Source organism: Balaenoptera physalus (genome assembly GCF_965194825.1).
Source record: "Balaenoptera physalus genome assembly, chromosome: 7".
Classification (NCBI taxonomy): domain Eukaryota; kingdom Metazoa; phylum Chordata; class Mammalia; order Artiodactyla; family Balaenopteridae; genus Balaenoptera; species Balaenoptera physalus.
Window position 1 is genome coordinate 43,914,390 of NC_138886.1, and position 19,160 is coordinate 43,933,549.

Consider the following 19,160-nt stretch of genomic DNA (forward strand, 5'->3'; position numbering starts at 1 on the left):
CAGTAGAAACTAACAACATTGTAAAGCAACTATACTCCAATAAAAGTTAATTAAAAAAAAGAAGCTAATCAACTCTATGGGAAAAACAAGGCAAAGAGGGCAAGCAAATCAGAGCATGCTGGCGAGAGGCAGTGGCAGAGATGCAGCTTGCAAATGGAATGTAATGAGATCCAGAAACAACAGCTATAGAACCCGAGAAGTGAGTGTGTGCATTAGGCTGGAGTTGTTCTGAAAACTAGTTGACAAGGTTAATTACCAACATGCAGTACGGTAATTTTGGTTCCAGTAGGCTAGACATTTGTGCTTCAGAGTACACCAGCCCTATTCTATCTAGGCTTGTAATATCCTTAGTTAAAAATGACTGCTTTCCTAGACATGTGGTCCCCAGGCGGAATGCCAGCTGTGCGTCCAATTTTTTAATGCAAAATGTCTTTCCAGCACAGAAATGTACTGCCAGTATATTGAAGTTCACGGAGAGAATGATACTGGTTGACAAAAGCGTATTAGGGAGGGGTGTTACGTTTCAGGCGGTAAAGTGGAGGGACGGAGCAGACTGGGGACCATGCGTCCAAGAGAGCAGGCGTTCTCAACTAAATTCACATCACAATTTTCATCAACCCACTTGTCAGAAAAACCACCCAGGTTAGAAAAAAATATTGCATGAGCAATCAGAATTACTGTGGTCTACCTAAGGCACTAATAGTTAATATAGCAAATCTATTTTTTGGACATTCTCATAAAAAGAACCATAAAGAGTAGGGGGGGTAAATGGGATCCAGGGGGTATAAGAATATTTTTAAGAGCAAGTGCTTTAAAAATGAGATTGACAGGGAGTCTAAGGGAGATGATGGCTCACTATATCAGGAGACTCTAAAAGTAAAATTCTGAAAGTATAAATCACAAAGGGTCTCAATGAAAGGCAGGAGGCGCTTAAAGAAACCAGTACCTTGGAGGTGATGGATATGTTTATTACCTTGAATGTGGTGATGGTGTCATGGGTGTATGTATATGCCCAAACTCATCAAATTGTATACATTAAATAAGTGTAGGTTTTTTGTATATCAGTTATATGTCAATAAAACTATTTTAAAAAGTTAAAAAAAAAAAAAAAAAAAGAAACCAGTACCACCTCACAGAGAACTCTGCCAAGTTTGATGTTTAAATATGAATAATGAGGCCAGAGCTTTCAGGATTTCCTGCTTGGAGCCCTGGATCGCTGTGGGGGATGGGATATTGAGGAAGGGCTGCTTAAACTCTTCAGTGGCTCCCTGGAGCACATGATGCAATCCAGATCACTTATAGGGCACGTAGGACCATTCACAACTGGACCCCGGTCTGCACTGTTAGCTCATTTCTCACATTGCACCCCAGCGTCTCCAACCCACGACTCCAAGCGGGAGAAACTCCTGGCATTTCCCGGCCCCTTTCTCCAACTCTATCCTTCCACTCCTTTTTCCTGCCCAGAGGACTGACAACAACTACTATCATATCGCTGTAGAGCATTTCCTCTCTGATTTCTTTTCATAGCCCCTGTTGATGCATCAGGTCACTTTCTCTCTAGCATTTATCTGTTTCTATTACAGTATAAAACCCATAAAGGCGGGGTTCCTCATTCTATTACATCTCCTGTGTCTAGCACGGTACTTGACACATAGTGTTTAGTAAAAGGTGCGTAAATGAATAGAGTTAATGAATTAATGTTAGATAAATGCTGCCTGCTTCTCTTTTGTGTTTAACAACCCAATAAACATTTCTTTAGTGATTTAAAGTGTGTCTCACAGCAACATTCTCATGAGGCTATATTATTATTTCTGTTTTACTGATGAAAAAGTGGTGGCTCAGAGAGTTAGATGATCTCTCCGAGTGTGGTAGGCTGAATGATGGCTCCCAGAGGCATCCAGGTCCTTATCCCTGGAACCTGTGAACGTTACGTTATATGGTAAAAGGGATTTTGCAGGTGTGATTAAAGATCTTGATTTGGGAGATTATCTTGGATTATCAGAGTGGGCCCAAGTATCCTTATAAGAAGGAGGTAGAGGGAGATTTTACTAATAGAAGAAGGTGACATCATGGCCTCAGCGGAGAGAGATATTTAAAGATGCTACTGCTGACTCTGAAGAGGGAGGAAGGGGCCACAAGCCAAGGAGTGCAAGGTATACAGTGCTAGACACTGGAAGACCAGAAAACAGATTCTCCCCTAGAGAGAGGAGGGGAGGGTGGTCCTACCAACACCTTGATTTCTACCCTGTGGGACCCACTACCTACTTCTGACCTCAGAACAGTAAGAGAATGAATGTGTATTGTTTTAAGCCACCAAGTTGTGGTCATTTGTTACAGCAGCTGTGGGAAACTGATAGACCAAGATTCTAAGGGCAAGTCGTAGTAGAAGAGTCAGATGATGTGTTGTCCTAACTCTGGAGCTCCCCATTAAGAGCTGTGCGTTTGGGATGAGTCATTTAATCTCTCAGTCTCAGGGCAGCAAGCCACGTGGCATACTGTTCTTGCAGAAGTGTCACGCAATAGCCTTGTTCTCTCTCTGTGAGGTGGGCTGAGGAGCCCTTGTAGGCAGGACACTTCTGGAGAGAGGCAGCCAGAGACTGAATTCACTGTGCCCTGCCCACCACCCAAATGTTCCACAGCAGCCCTTCCAGGGAGAGTCACAAAAAGCATCCTGCAGCCCTGAGAGAGTCAGGGCAGAGCATGGGACTGGGAAAGGGGTTCCTTCTCTTGCTGAGGGAGGGGGTAGTTTGTATGCACCCATGTACCTCACCATGCGTCATCTTGGTTAATCCTCAGCCATGGCGCTCTTATTACTTCTTTTTTTTTTTTTTAATTTATTTATTTTTGGGTGTGTTGGGTCTTCGTTTCTGTGTGAGGGCTTTGTCTAGTTGTGGCGAGCCGGGGCCACTCTTCATCGCGGTGCACGGGCCTTTCACTGTCGTGGCCTTTCTTGTTGCGGAGCACAGGCTCCAGACGCGCAGGCTCAGTAGTTGTGGCTCACGGGCCCAGTTGCTCCGTGGCATGTGGGATCTTCCCAGACCAGGGCTCGAACCCGTGTCCCCTGCATTGGCAGGCAGATTCTCAACCACTGCGCCACCAGGGAAGCCCTACTTCTTTTCTATAGATGAAGAAAGTAGGGATTAGAGGGATTAAGTAATTTATCCAAGGTTACATGGTAAATGGCCAAGCTGGGTCCCAAGGTGGGACCAGCAGCATCAGCATCACCTGGTTATTACATTATTAGAAATGTAATTATTGGGCTCCCCTGGTGGCACAGTGGTTGAGAATCTACCTGCTAATGTGGGGGACACGGGTTCGGGCCCTGGTCTGAGAAGATCCCACATGCCGCGGAGCAACTAGGCCCGTGAGCCACAACTACTGAGCCTGCGCGTCTGGAGCCTGTGCTCCGCAACAAGAGAGGCTGCGACAGTGAGAGGCCCGCGCATCGCGATGAAGAGTGGCCCCTGCTTGCCACAACTAGACAAAGCCCTCGCACAGAAACGAAGACCCAACACAGCCAAAAATAAATAAATTAATTAATTTTTAAAAATGGTTGAATAACTATATAAAGGCCAAGTAAGATTTGTAAAAAAAAAAAAGAAATGTAATTATTACATTATTAGAAATGTTAATTCTCAGCTTCCACCTTGAACGTACTGAATCAGAGACTCTAGGGTGGGGTGGCAGGAATCTGTGTTTGAACAAGCTTTCCAGATTCTGCTCTCTGCTTAAGTTTGAGAACCACTGCTCTGTGCTATTCTTCTTAGAGTCTTTTGGAAGGACAGTCACCATCTTGGCCCAGGCCCAGGCTGCTTGCTACTCTGAGTTAGTGTTTAGCACAGGCAGTATGAAGTGGCCAATGTGCATGGTGCAAGGATATTCCAGATTTTCCGTAGTGATTAGTGACTATGGTATAAGGTCTTTCAATGGTGGATATAGGAGAGAAGAGGAGGAATCCAACACAGAGTCAGAAATTCTGCTTGCTGCCTGGAGAGTATTTGCTATGAAACCCTTAGATACGGATAAACATCATCTCTATTCTGTTTTAGAGTTATCTGATAATTAGCCTGAGACAACAAAAGGAGACTGATGTTGTTTCTGTTGACATCATTATCAACATTTTTTTTTAAACATCTTTATTGAAGTATAATTGCTTCACAATGGTGTGTTAGTTTCTGCTTTATAACAAAATGAATCAGCTACACATATACACACGTTCCCATATCTCCTCCCTCCTGCATCTCCCTCCCTCCCACCCTCCCCATCCCACCCCCCCAGGCGGTCACAAAGCACCGAGCTGATCTCCCTGTGCTATGCGGCTGCTTCCCACTAGCTATCTATTTTACGTTTGGTAGTGTATATATGTCCATGACACTCTCTCACCCTGTCACATCTCACCCCTCCCCCTCCCCATATCCTCAAGTCCATTCTGTAGTAGGTCTGTGTCTTTATTCCCATCTTGCCACTAGGTTCTTCATGACCTTTTTTTTTTTTTCTCCTTAGATTCCATATATATGTGTTAGCATACTGTATTTGTTTTTCTCTTTCTGACTTACTTCACTCTGTATGACAGACTCTAACTCCATCCACCTCATTACAAATACCTCCATTTCATTTCTTTTTATGGCTGAGTAATATTCCATTGTATATATGTGCCACATCTTCTTTATCCATTCATCCGATGATGGACACTTAGGTTGCTTCCATGTCCTGGCTATTGTATATAGAGCTGAAATGAACATTTTGGTACATGACTCTTTTTGAATTATGGTTTTCTCAGGGTATATGCCCAGTAGTGGGATTGCTGGGTCGTATGGTAGTTCTATTTTTAGTTTTTTAAGGAACCTCCATACTGTTCTCCATAGTGGCTGTATCAATTTACATTCCCACCAACAGTGCAAGAGTGTTCCCTTTTCTCCACACCCTCTCCAGCATTTAGTGTTTGTAGATTTTTTGATGATGGCCATTCTGACCGGTGTGAGATGATACCTCATTGTAGTTTTGATTTGCATTTCTCTAATGATTAATGATGTTGAGCATTCTTTCATGTGTCTGTTGGCCATCTGTATATCTTCTTTGGAGAAATGTCTATTTAGGTCTTCTGCCCATTTTTGGATTGGGTTGTTCGTTTTTTTGTTATTGAGCTACATGAGCTGCTTGTAAATCTTGGAGATTAATCCTTTGTCAGTTGCTTCATTTGCAAATATTTTCTCCCATTCTGAGGGTTGTCTTTTGGTCTTGTTTATGGTTTCCTTTGCTGTGCAAAAGCTTTTAAGTTTCATTAGGTCCCATTTGTTTATTTGTGTTTTTATTTCCATTTCTCTAGGAGCTGGGTCGAAAAGGATCTTGCTGTGATGTATGTCATAGAGTGTTCTGCCTACGTTTTCCTCTAAGAGTTTGATAGTGTCTGGCTTTACACTTAGGTCTTTAATCCATTTTGAGTTTATTTTTGTGTATGGTGTCAGGGAGTGTTCTAATTTCATACTTTTACATGTACCTGTCCAATTTTCCCAGCACCACTTATTGAAGAGGCTGTCTTTTCTCCACTGTATATGCTTGCCTCCTTAATCAAAGATAAGGTGACCATATGTGCGTGGGTTTATCTCTGGGCTTTCTATCCTGTTCCATTGATCTATATTTCTGTTTTTGTGCCAGTACCAAACCGTCTTGCATTATCAACATTTTTAAAGCACCTACGTGTATCTGGAATTCTCAGCACTAGATGTGACCCCCGTGTTCTTGGAGCTTACAAGACAGAGAGCCCAAACTACAATGAACAGAAGCCCAGAGAATACATATCACAGGATGGGGCAGGGCCTGAAATCAATTTTGGAGGAGACCTGACCTCATGTTCTCCCAGTCTCATGAAGGATTTAGTGAGCTTGAATATTCCCAGATGATATATCTATTAGTCGGCTTCCTTTCTAGCATAGATATCAAAGGTAAAGTTGCTCCAGTCAACCCTAAGAAGCCCTCCGTGGTCTTCAAATGTCTGGCCACGTCCTCACACTGTATTCTGTAGGAACAGCATAGGTGGGTCTTCATTCTCGAGGTCTGGATCGTGGAGTTTTACTGCCACAGAGCTGGAGGAGGGAATAAGATCTAACCTAGTAGTGGGATAGTAGCAAACTAAGGGGTATATATTTCGGTGGGGATAAGATCTTTCTAGGCAGTATTCCCTAAAGAAATAATAGATGTCAAGTAGTGAGAATGTGTAAAGTCTATTTTTCAGCTTCTGGTTTTTATATAACCCTTAAGACCTCTGTATTTTGGAATGATACCTTTGCCGAACCAACTTCCAGTTGTTCCTCTTGTGTGGCTCAGCTGCTTCCAAATAGTTTGCGACACGCGGGCAAAGGCTGCATCAAATCAACAGTTATCCAGCCAATGACTTGAAGTTTTGGATCTAACATAATTTAATCCTCACCCTCCCTCCCCCCAAGTAGGAGTCAAACCATCGGAAGCACCAACCCTTACCTGTCCTGCCTCTAAAATTGTGCCACAGTATTTTCATTCATTCATTCATTCTTTTAGTCATTAAAACACAAATTACTGAGCAAATATTATATGCCAGTAACTGTGCTAAGTATTGAGGATACAGTGGTGAGAAAAAGCAAATGCACTTCCTGCCCTCATAGAGCTTACAGTCTGGAATGGTAGACAGCTATCAGTCAAATAATCACAAAAGCAAATGTAAAATTGTGACTCCAGCGGTGCTGAGGGAGGAGATAATCGGACACAGGGGGTGGGAGTGGGAGACACGTCTGCAAAGGTTCCATACAGGAGGAGGCTTGGCCAGTGTGAGGGACTGAAAGGAGGCCAGACTGGATGGAGGGGAGACAGGGAGAGAGTGAAGAAATTGGGGTGGGGGAGGCAGAACTTGCAGGGTCTTGCGGATCTTAAAAGTTCCCAGATATACCTAAAAAGCAGCAGGTTTCAGCGAAAGAGTATGTGATCAGATTTGCATTTTTAAGATGCCACTTTGGCTTCTTTGTAAAGCAGCAACTGGAGAGGGTCCAGGAGAATGGTTTGCAGATTTCTTTTGGCAAGTGATATTGGTAGCTAACCTCGTGTGGTAGTGGTGGCATGGAGGGAAGAGGACCCAATCAAGAGGTAAGTTAACTCGATTTAGTGATAGGTCAGATGTAGGGCAAGAGGCATCAAGGATGAATCCAAAGTTTTTGGCTTAGGAATAGTAATAACCAACATATATTGTGTCTAATACATACAAGCGCTGTCCTAAGTGCTTTAATCATTTTAAGTCATTTAATCCTCACAGCATCCCTAGGAGAGAGAGATGATTATCATCCTTAGTTTACAAATGGGGAAGCAGAGACGCAGAGAGGTTAAGCATACTTCCTAAGATCTCACAGCTAATAAGTGACAGAGCCAAGGCGTGAATCCAGCAACCTCCCTTCATATTCTGTGAATGTAACTGTGACATTGAACGATCTCCTGGCATGGATGGATTGAGACTCATTTAGATAGAGATGGATGGAGACTTATTTAGTATAATATACTAGGTTCAACCTAGTCTCTGCTCAAAACTACATAAATGGGTAGGGGTGGTGGAAGATATGCCACCTGGCTAGGAGGACTTTGGAAGGCTGGAATGTGGATAGAAGAGTAACAGACAGGGCCAGCTTTGCTGTTGGAGGAAAACAACTAAACTAGGAGCGGGAAACCTGGCTAATTACATGGCCTTGAGAGAGCAATCAACCACTTGAGTCCTCTGATCCCTCACCTTGAAATGGGGACAGCCACACTGACTTGCCAAGTAATGAACACAGAGGGCACTAGTGCTGTGCCTGACCTAAAGTAGGTTTTCAGTAAGCCAATGATAAATTTGAATCTGTACTAAGGGAAGCAGAGAAGGATAAGGCTCACACTTGTCCATCTGCCAAAAATGTGGCTGATCATGCAGCTCATTGGAAAGAACAGACATGGAAAATTGTCACAAGGACAGAACCCTTTATCTCAATGAGTACAAATGGTATCAAGGCAGAGCTTACTGCTGAGCTGGCTGGGTTGTTAAAGTAGCTACAGGCAGAATTTGTCGCCCCATTAACTGCTGAGAGCCAGTGTTGGGAGCCTGTAAACAAATTCCCAATTCGCACCTTCAGTCAAATAGCTGAGTCTATCAGGCTCCCTGATCAGGCTGGGGATCAGAACACTCTAGCTGCTCACTAGTTGTTTCTTTGACCTAAAGTGCTGCTAACTTGCCTCAGTTCTGCCTGGTTAATAGCCAGCCAAGGACCAGCTGCCTAATTCCTCAGTGTGCATCCTTCAGCAGCATGAAGTTTTCAGCAGTGGCTCTCAATAAATCAAGGGTAGGCTTCTCACACTCTGGAAAGAAGTGCTCATCCATGGCAGTGCATCTCAAACTTTCATGTGTTCACAGATCATCTTGAGAGATTGCAAAAATACATATTCTGATTGAATGGGTCTGTTCTAATTGTACTAGTTTTCCTTTTTTCTAATTAAAATTATTCTATTTTTTGAGGTATAATTGACATATAACATATTAGTTTCAGGTATACAGCATAATAATTTGATATTTGTATATATTGCAAAATGGTGACCACAATAAATCTAGTTAACATCTGTCATGATACATAGTTACAAAAATTTTTTTTCTTGTGGTGAGAACTTTTAAGAAGTATTTTCTTAGCAACTTACAAATGTGCAATACAGTATTATTACACATTACATTCTGTACATTACATTGCCATGATGTATATCTTATGACTGGAAGTTTGTACCTTTTGACCCCATTTACCCATTTCACCCACCCTCCCACTCCCTCCTCTGGCAACCACCAATCTGTTCTCTGTATCTATGAGATACTTTTTTTTCTTTTTAAGATTCCACATATAAGTGAGATCACACAGTTTTGTCTTTCTCTGTCTGACTTATTTCACTTAGCATAATGCCCTCAAGGTCCATTCATGTTGTTGCAAATGGCAAGATTTCTTTCTTTTTTATGGCTGAATAATATTCAGTTGTGTGTGTGTGTGTATCACATTTCTTTTATCCATTAGTCCATCAGTGGACACTTAGGTTGTTTCCACATCTTTGCTCTTATAAATAATACTGCAATGAATATGGGCATGCAGATATCTTTTTGAGATAATGATTTCATTTCCTTCAGTTATATGCCCAGAAGTGGAATTGCAGGATCATATGGTAATTCTATTTTTAAGTTTTTGAGAAAACTTCTTTTCATAGTGGCTGCATTCATTTACATTCTCACCAACAGTGCACAAGGGTTCCCTTTACCCATATTCTTGCCAAGACTTGTAATTTCTTGTCTTTTTGGTAATGGCCATTCTAACGGGTGAAGTGATATCTCATTGTGGTTTTGATTTGCATTTCCCTGACGACTAGTGATATTAAGCATCTTTTCATGGACCTGTTGGCTATCTGGATGTCTTCTTTGGGAAAATGTCTTTTCAGATATTCTGCCCATTTTTAATCAGATTGTGTGTTTTTATTGCTGTTGAGTTGTATGAGATCTTTATGTATTTTGGATATTAACCCCTTATCAGATATATGATTTCCAAAATGTTGCCTTTTTATTTTACTAATGGTTTTCTTTGCTATGCAGACCTTTTTAGTTTGATGTAATTCCAGTTATTTTTTGCATTTGTTGTCTGATTCAAAAAATTATTGCGAAGACAGATGACAAGGAGCTTACCACCTATGTTTTCTTCCAGTAGTTTTATGGTTTCATGTCTTATGTTCAAATCCTTTATACATTTTAAGTTAGTATTGTGTATTGTGTTACATAGTGGTCCAGTTTCATTCTTTTGTGCTATCCAGTTTTCCCAAAACCATTTATTGAAAAGACTATCCTTTACATATTGTATATTCTTGGCTCCTTTGTCAGAATATAAATGACCATACATGCATGGGTTTATTTCTGCGTTCTCTATCCTGTTCCATTGATCTATGTGTCTGTTTTTATGCCAATACCACCATACTGTTTTGATCATTATAGTTTTGTAATATAATTTGAAATGAGGAAGCAATATGCTGCTAGCTTTGTTGTTCCTTCTGAAGATTACTTTGACTATTTGGTGTCTTTTGTGGTTCCATACAAATTTTAGGATTGTTTGTTCTATTTCTGTGAAAATTGCCATTGGACTTTTACTAGGGATTGCACTGAATCTGCAGACTGCTTTGGGTAGTATGACATTTTTACAATATTAATTCTTCCATGAGCACTGAATATCTTTCCATTTACTAGTGTCTTCCTCAATTTCTTTTCCATGTCTAATAGTTTTCACTGTGTTCATCCATTCTCCTCTCAAGTTCAGTGAGCATATTTATGACCATTACTTTGGACTCTTTATCAGGTAAATCATTTACCTCCATTTCATTAAGGACTTTTTCTGAGGTTTTATCTTGTTCTTCCATTTGGAACATATTCCTTTGTTTTTTCATTTTTTCTTGACTCTCTGTGTTGGTTTCTATGCATAAAATAAAACAGCCACTTCTCCCAGTCTTGAAGGAGTGACCTTGTGTAGGGTATGAAGCTTGTCATTCAGTCCTGCCCTAGATCTTGGTGGTTTCTCAAATCTCTGTGATTGTCCAAGCACCCTATTTTTATTTTTGGTGGGTCCCAGTAGCTGGAGAGTGCCAAGAGCTGTCAGTGTCCCAAAGGGGAGGATCTCAGTCAGCACCTAGATTCAGGCTGATTGGAAACCAGACCCTCGGGCAATAGCTTTTAAAGTATGCAAACACATGGAGTTCTATGGGACTGCAAGGGTAAGCCCCACTGGCCACCAGAGCCAGGTGATGTAGATGTATCCCCTGGGTGGTAGTGACAAAATCAGGGTGCCAGACAAGTTGTACAAGTTCCTTTCTGGGAGATACCAGCCACCTGGAGTGAGGCAGAGGGAGAGTGCAAAGATGGCATCCACGGGCTTCTGTCCCAGGAGCACATTTTCATAGGACCCTACAGTGTGCCTAATCAGAAGTCTGCTCTCAGGACAAAGCTCCAAGCAAGCATATAGGCTTCTTTCACAAAGAGATTGGGGGTATGTTTCAGTCTTCTCTATGCACAGGTGCCCTGGGGTTGGTAGCCAGCCACGAACTGTTTGTTATAGTCCTGTGGGACCCAGGAATGCAAGCCCTCCTGGCCCCTGGACTTTAGCTACAAAAACTGGGGCACTAGGGCTTCCCTGGTGGCGCAGTGGTTGAGAATCTGCCTGCCAATGCAGGGGACACGGGTTCGAGCCCTGGTCTGGGAAGATCCCACATGCCGCGGAGCAACTAGGCCCGTGAGCCACAACTACTGAGCCTGAGCCTCTGGAGCCTCTGCTCCGCAACAAGAGAGGCCGCGATAGTGAGAGGCCCGCGCACTGTGATGAAGAGTGGCCCCCACTCGCCGCAACTGGAGAAAGCCCTCACACAGAAACGAAGACCCAACACAGCCAAAAAAAATAAAAAAAACCATAATAAATAATTAAAAAAAAAAAAAAAACTGGGGCACTAGCCATGTGTAACAGCTCCCCTTGGGGAGATACGGGTGCTCTGTAGCATGGCAAAGGGAGAGTAAAAAGATAGCACCTACCCTCTAAGATATCTGGAGAAGATTAAAGTGGGCCCTTACATATGTGTTTAATTAGAAGCCTGCCCTTCAGGTCGCAGCTATGAAAATAAGCTAATATGTATTAGTTTTCTATTGCTGCTGTAACAAGTAACCATAACTTTTATGGCTTACCAAAACACCCATTTATTTTCTCACCATTCTGTAGGTCAGTAGTCTGGGCTCAGTGTGGCTCAGCTGCTTCTCTGCTCCTGGTTTTAAAAGGTTGGAATTAATGTGTCTCAGGCTACATCCTTTCTGGAGGCTCTGGGCATGAATCTGCCCCATGTTCAGTCAAATTGATGGCAGAGTTCAGGACTGAGGTCCCTGTTTCCTTGTCACCTGTTGGCTGGGGATTGTTCTCAGTTTCTAGAGACTGCATGCATTTCTTGGCTCATGGCTTCCTTCTTGCCTCTTCAAAGCCAGCAACTATGAGTCAGAACCTTTTCTCATCTCGAATCTCTCTGATCCCCTCCTCTGCCTCATGCCTTCTCTGTCTCTTTCTACTACAATCCCTCTGACCTACCTTGGGCTTGCATGGATAATTCAGGAATAATCTCCTTATTTTAAAGTCAGTTGATAGTAACCTTTAATTCCATCTGCAAAGTCCCTTCACAGCAATGAACAGATGGGAATCTGGGCGGTACACTTTAGAACTCTGTCACCACACCAACCAACTCCCAGCTGCACGCTTTTAGTGGCAAGGTCCTAGCTTTAGCTTTACTGAGTTTGTGACAAAGGCTTTGTGTGTTTTAGGGCTGGTGATAGAATCTCCATGAAATCTCCCGGGATTTTCCCTTTTCATTGAGCAGAAAGGCTGGAATGGTTTACAGGGATGATGCTGAAGATGGGGAAACTGAGGTGGACACATAGAGGGCTATACTGAAGTTATACAGAATCAAGATTAGAACTTAGTTATACCAATAACTGGTCCAGGGCAATTTCCTGAGTAAATTATTTACTCAATTATTCACTTAATTATTCATTTATTGACTTATTCATCTACTACTGATCAAAGAGTTATCAAGTACCTACTCTATGAAAGACATTTTGCTAGATTCATGAGATGTAAGACATTTACAGACTTTGTCCCCATGGAACAAACCTTGTACTGAGAATCACAGACAGCAAACAGATACTCCTACAGCTAACTAGATGTTTATAATATAATTGATATGAAAGTAAAGTAGAGGCATGGATGAGAGCTTATAATAAGGAGATCTAACCTTGTCTAGAAGGATCAGGAAATGAAGAATGACATTTAAACTGAGACCCAGATAATAAATGTGCTAGCCAGATATAGATGATTAGGGATGGAATAGCATTAAAGTACGGAGAATGGCATGTGGGAAAGTTCTAGCCTACAAAGCAGAATAGAGGAATGAGGAAAAGTCAGTGTTGCTAGAAAATATGAAGGAAGGGAGAGAATGGCATGAGATGAGTTTTCGAGAGGTGGGTGGTCAGATTGACCATGGCCTTCATGACCAGGGAAAGGAATTTCAACTTTTTCCTAGGTGAAATGGGAAGCCATGGGAGGGATTTAAACAGCAGAGTCTCATGTGAACTTTGACTTTTTAGAAAGAGCACTCTGGCTGTTATGTAGAATAGATTAGAGGAAGTAGATGAGGACATGTTGGAGTGTGGACACAAGGGGTGCATTCAGTGAGGCTAGTTAGGAGGTGTTGCAACAGCCCAGGTGGGAAGTAGCTTGACCCAGGGTGGTGTGGACAAGGATGGTGGCAGTACAGGTGAAGGACAGAAAATGGATCAAAGACATATTTTGAAGGTAGAACTGTCTTGACTTGCTGATGGATCAAATATGGGAATGATCAAGGGAAGATGGTCAAGATAACTCATGGTTCCTGTCATATCTGTGGCTCTTCTAATGACACAAGTCAATTAAAAATCACATTCCTGTACATGATTAAAAACCTTACATTTTCTTGATAGTTTAGCTTTTATTATATTGTAACAGTTATGGATATGAGTGTCAAGAAAATCCTGTTTAATATCACCTGAGAAGAATTTATGTTTTACTAGATTTGTCAAAGGAGCTCATGGAATTTGTATTATGTTACGATTTTGAGTATTGTAATGTTTCTGTGTGTTCCCCATATCTCCATTCTATTTCATCCTCATTTCATCTGAGGCTAGAGTATGCAAATGATGGCTTCCAAGACAAAGAAAAATTAGCATGAAAGGGAACATCACATCCTCATTTCTTAATAGCCACTGCCTCATTTCCTTTAGGTCCTTTCTGATTTCTTTTGCCCACATGGCCCATTGGTTGCTACTAATTCTCATGATGATATTGAAATTCAATGCTAGCTTGGTCACACAAAGCACTATGTGGCCATGCTGAGTAGTCCTGGGTGGACATTGCTCAATTCACAAGAGACAGCGTGGACCCTGGACCAGACGCTGTCAGGTAACATATACAATCCTGATGCAAGCTCCACGGTCACGGCCTGAAGTTTGTTTTGACATCTTCCTTGGCTCTTATATTTCTCTTGGAGACTCTGATATCAGATCGTATGGATTTAAATTAATCCCAGATCTTCCGTTTAACCACTGGGGTGCCTTAGGCATTTACCTCATCTGCTTTCTCATTTGTGAAAAGAGAATAAAGTCAGGCTATTGGGAACATCGAATGAGATAACTCATACAAAGAACTGAGCGCAGTGCTTAGCACAAAGGAAGTACTCCATATATGGGAGTTACTGTTTCTGTTGTTATGGAAGGGAGTTGCTCACATATTACTTTCTTCCCTTTTACTCATCTCTGGTAATGACAGTTTAGAGGGCAAGGGGTTTTCTCTTAGAAGGAAAAGAAGATTCTGAGCCAGCCCTTGTCCCCAAACAGGCCTTGCAAACAGGCCTTACCAAATTTGTTGCTCTGGCCATGGACATCCCAGGGAAGAGAAGCCATGGGCTGCCTTCTCTCATGTGAGCTAATCTGACAGCTGAGCTCCGCTTAGTACCTTGTCCTTTCATTTAGCTGGCTCAATGCAGCCATCAATCCCCTGGGGACTGAAGCAAATTACAGCCTCCTCAGCATTCTGTCTCACTGAATGCCTCCCGAATTTGTTGGCAGGAAGCCACTAGTTGACTTGATGTGGTCCTTGAGCAAGTAAGTCAATTAGCCTCTCTGAAAAGAGGGTTGATGACTCCGAGGACAAGGAGGTGGAGGAAGGGCAACAGCCCCTCCTAGCCCTTTGCAACTTGACCTCCGGGGTCTTCCCATTCCCTCCCTTCAGTTGCCCACCCTGCCCACTCCCTGCCTCTCAGTCCACAAGCCCTTTGATGGTTTTGTGCCTTTGTACCGGTTCTCTCTCTCTCTCTCAAGTCCTACTCCAACATCCTCACCTTCTTTGACAAATTCCTGCTTATCCTTCAAGGCTTATGTCTAATGCCATTTCTCTCTGACGTCTTTTTATTCATTCATTCCACAAATATTTACTAAGCAAGGCACTGTGCTAGACCTGTAAGATACAGCTGTGAACAAGATGGGCAAAACCCCAGCTGTCGCAGTGCTGAGGGAGAGACCGACAGTAAACAAGTCAATGAACGATAGAATGTCACGTTTGTGGTACGTGCTATGAAAAGAGCAAAAAAGTGGGCAGGTGTGGAGCTGCTTCCCGAGGAAGCTATTTTTGAACTAAGACTTGTAGGATGAGAAAAAACCAGCCATGTGAAGAGCAGGGGTCTGGATGCACAAATAAGCTAGTTTTGTTTGAAGAACAAAAAGAAAGTTGGTATGACTAGAATATGATGAGCAGGGAAGCATGAGAAGAGATCAGAAAGATCTCAGGTAAGGAGTTCAGATTTTATTCTGAGTGAATAGGGAGAGGCGAAATCAGATTTTGTAGTTGTAATAGCACTCTGCTATCTGTGTGGAGAATGATGGGGGAGGAGAGAAAAAAGAGGAAAGGAGGCAGAGAGAAGCGGGGAGCCTGGTTAGGAGGCTCTGGCAGTAGTTTAAGGTGGAGAGGATGGTGGTGTGATCCAGAATTATAGCTATGGAATGGGGAGAAGTAGACCACTTCGAGATACATCATGGAGGTGTGGTTAATGGGACCTTGCTCATGGTTTGGATTTGGGGGCGGAAAAACAGGAATTCTAGATTTCAGGTTTGAGCAAATGGTGGATGGATGGGTTTTTAGGTGGATGTATTTTAATGCCATTTGGTGAGATGGGAGACACTGGGTGATAATAATGTTTAGGAGATTGGTGAGTCTGAAGTCTATTTTGGACGTGTTAATTTTGAGATGTCTATTAGATAACTGAAGGGAAATGGCAAGTAGCTATTTGGATCTACAAGAGGGAATCTTGAGGGAAGAGATCAGAAATATATATAAATATATTCCTCCCCCCAAGGAATAGTGAATTTCTCCCTCCTTTGTGGCGTTAAATTAGGAACCCAGCAGATCCTAAGTTCTCCTACCTCTGTGGGTCCCACATCATATCAAACATATTAAAATTCAGCTTTATCCCACATTAAGTTTAATTATATGTGATTCCTTAAGTTTTGAGCTGCAGTTGACTAGTTTGACGTTTTGCATTTTGTAGATATTTAATTAAAATATCATTTGGTTTTGCACATTTTAAAGGCAACTCTATCTTGAATGTTTCACGTTATTTTTGGATGCCCTTGGAAAGCATATCGTGCAAGGCATGGGACTTTTAGCCCTTTATTGGATAGCTTCATATTATAACCATGCATTTTTGTGTCTGTGTTTCCCACTAGACCATTAGCTTGAAGAGGGCATGAAGGACCTCAGAGCTTGGTATATGATAGGGACTCAAAGTTTATTTACGGAAGCAATTCATTTGGGCTCATAGGAGAAAAAACCAAGTCCAGGGATACAGTGTGCTTTCTATCTGCACTTGGGAAAAGGCTCTTACCCCCTGCCTTGCAACATATATGGACTTGTTTTCTGTATGGTACTCATAAAAAGGAGGCAGTGTTGTGTAGAAGGTTGTTGCTGTGGGCTTGAGTTTCAGCCACACCCTTGACTTGTTGTGAATCTTGCAACAGAAAGTTAGTTTCTATAGGTCGCTCTGATTTTTGTGGGTGCAAAATTAAATAAAGCCATTTTAGTAGAACTCTGCCAGCTTCAAAACACTATATTCTTAAAATAATGTATTCTTTTATAAAATGAAAAAGGGCCTTACAATTCAGGCCTCAGGAAATGTTTCTGGAAATTTCTAGCAGTGGGGATGCAAAATATCTTTTGTCGCCTGATGCCTGGCCCTGAAAAAGCAACAGTTGCAGCAATTGTTGGGGGCAGGGGACCCAACAGTGGCCCTTTAGAGAAGAAATCTTGCAAGAAAATCTTTCAGTAGTAAGACAGTCAAACATCCTTCTAAGTCCCTTGCAGGTAGAAGGTAGGAAGGAACTGCTGGCATTCCCAGGTCCCAGACTTGCCCTCTGAGACTCAGTGATGCTGCACAGCTGCATCCTTCTTGTCCAGGAATTGACTCTGGGCCAGATCTTCACCTCTCATGAGGAAGAGGAGACATGATTGTATGGATTACAGCCCCATCTCCACTGCCAAGCTGCTCCAATGAGCCACAGTGAAATTAAGTCCATCTTGGCTATGCCCTGCTAAATTTGTCAATGGCTCCAAAGTATTCTGCCGAGAATTTCAGATTTTATAGGTTTGCAACAAAAATAACTTTGGAAATGGTTGTCAACCAGGGAGGAGAAGCAGGTTCATACTTTGTCATTGACACATACTGAGTTTGGGGCCCAGGGCCCAGCCTGGGCCAGGTGAGGTCGGGCTGCAGCTGGCCTTTGTACTCCCGCTGCCATTTTGTATCAGCAGATGGAAGGCGGCAGTGTTGAGCTGGCCAGGCCACAGCGGAAGTTGCCTCCAGTTTTCTCCACAATCGTCAAGCTGCTGTCTGTCATTGCCCTTTGTGTGAATCTGAATGATCATATGAAAGCAGTTGAGAATGCATGCCCACTTATATTTTAGCTGCATGATATTCTTTCTACATGAGGGGGATGGGGTGTTTAATATTTCCATACTCAGATGTGCCTACAGTGTTGATCACTTGATGGAGAAATTTTAATTTAGTAGTTACTAGAACAACTACCTGCCCTTCTCTACGAAGCACTCAGTGTGCAAGTTCCTCAAAATGAAGAGTAGACTGTTGGGTGGAAAACCATGAGTCTGATAGATCAGTAGCATGATGATAAGGCCCTAATACTGGGGTGAAAGGTGAGAAAATGCTGATCAATCCACAGATGGATATTGATGATTAGCAAGGTCTTCCATGGGTATGGGAATTGAAAAGAATGGGCACACTATCCATCTTTTGGAAAGTGTAAAAATGTCGATTCTTCTTGACTGATCATCAAATGTTGAATCACTGTCCTTTGTAGCAACAGGCTAATTAGATTAAAAAGCATTAAAACAATTGACTTGCTTCCCTGAACACCTCTTGTGCAGCAAGTTCACTGGTAACGCTCCTCCTGCTTTAGTCCCATCTGCTTAGTTAAGCCTTAGCCATCCTCCAAGAACCAATGCTAGTCCAGACTGCTCTAGGAAACTCGGCCTGACCAATCCAATTCAAAGGAATTTCTGCCTGTCTGAACTTAACAACTTAGTGTCTCATTCATCTGAGATTTAGAATTCACTACTTACTATTAATGGTCTTAATACTGAATTTTTTTTTTTAAGATTTATTGATTGATTGATTGATTGCTATGTTGGGTCTTCGTTTCTATGCTAGGGCTTTCTCTAGTTGCGGCAAGCGGGGGCCACTCTTCATCGCGGTGCGCGGGCCTCTCACTGTCGCGGCCTCTCTTGTTGCGGAGCACAGGCTCCAGACGCGCAGGCTCAGTAGTTGTGGCTCACGGGCCTAGTTGCTCCGCGGCATGTGGGATCTTCCCAGACCAGGGCTCGAACCCGTGTCCCCTGCATTAGCAGGCAGATTCTCAACCACTGCGCCACCAGGGAAGCCCCCTGAATTTTATTTTTATTATTCTGAGTCTGCTTATGTAATCCCAATCAATTTATTTCAGTCCATACGCCTCAGCTTTCTCATTTATAAACAGAGGATAATACATGTCTCTGCTCTAGAGTTTGTGTGAAACTTAAAAGAGGATATATTTATATCAGTATATATATACTCTATATTCCCATATTGTACAGCACATAGTAAGTGGTCAATAAAACTAGTTTCTCTCCATTTCTGTAATGGGACTTCATGGCAGCAGCTCTCTCTTATACCTTTTTGTATCCCCAGATCTTTAAACCTAATTGGAGTGCAATATGTGTGTCACTTCTGTTGATTTCTCATTTCTTTTTGCAAAAGACAGGGCATTGAACTTTCAAGGCTAGTGACCATCTCAAGCAGGGTTCACAAAGATCTATAATCCACGGTTGTTTTTTGCTAACTATACAGTCCTACCCTGTGGCATGTACTGGAGATTGATTTTAGAAAAGTCATCTTCTAGGCATCCAGGGATACAGCCAACTAACAGTGATACACAGGATATTAGCCAATTGAACAAGGTCATCTTCTATAACAGCTTTCACACCTGCCCCTGCTGCCCG

The 19,160-nt window shown here is 42.4% G+C and overlaps 1 protein-coding gene and 1 long non-coding RNA gene across 4 annotated transcripts in view; one reads left to right on the forward strand and one right to left on the reverse strand.

Annotated features, from left to right (window-relative positions):
• The window catches only part of PCSK5 (proprotein convertase subtilisin/kexin type 5), a 457,855-nt gene that overhangs the window by 117,984 nt on the left and 320,711 nt on the right, over nucleotides 1-19,160 (reverse strand). The window lies entirely within an intron of this gene.
• LOC309665009 overlaps nucleotides 1-19,160 on the forward strand; it is a 92,057-nt gene that overhangs the window by 6,256 nt on the left and 66,641 nt on the right. The gene's annotated exons all lie outside the window — the stretch shown is intronic.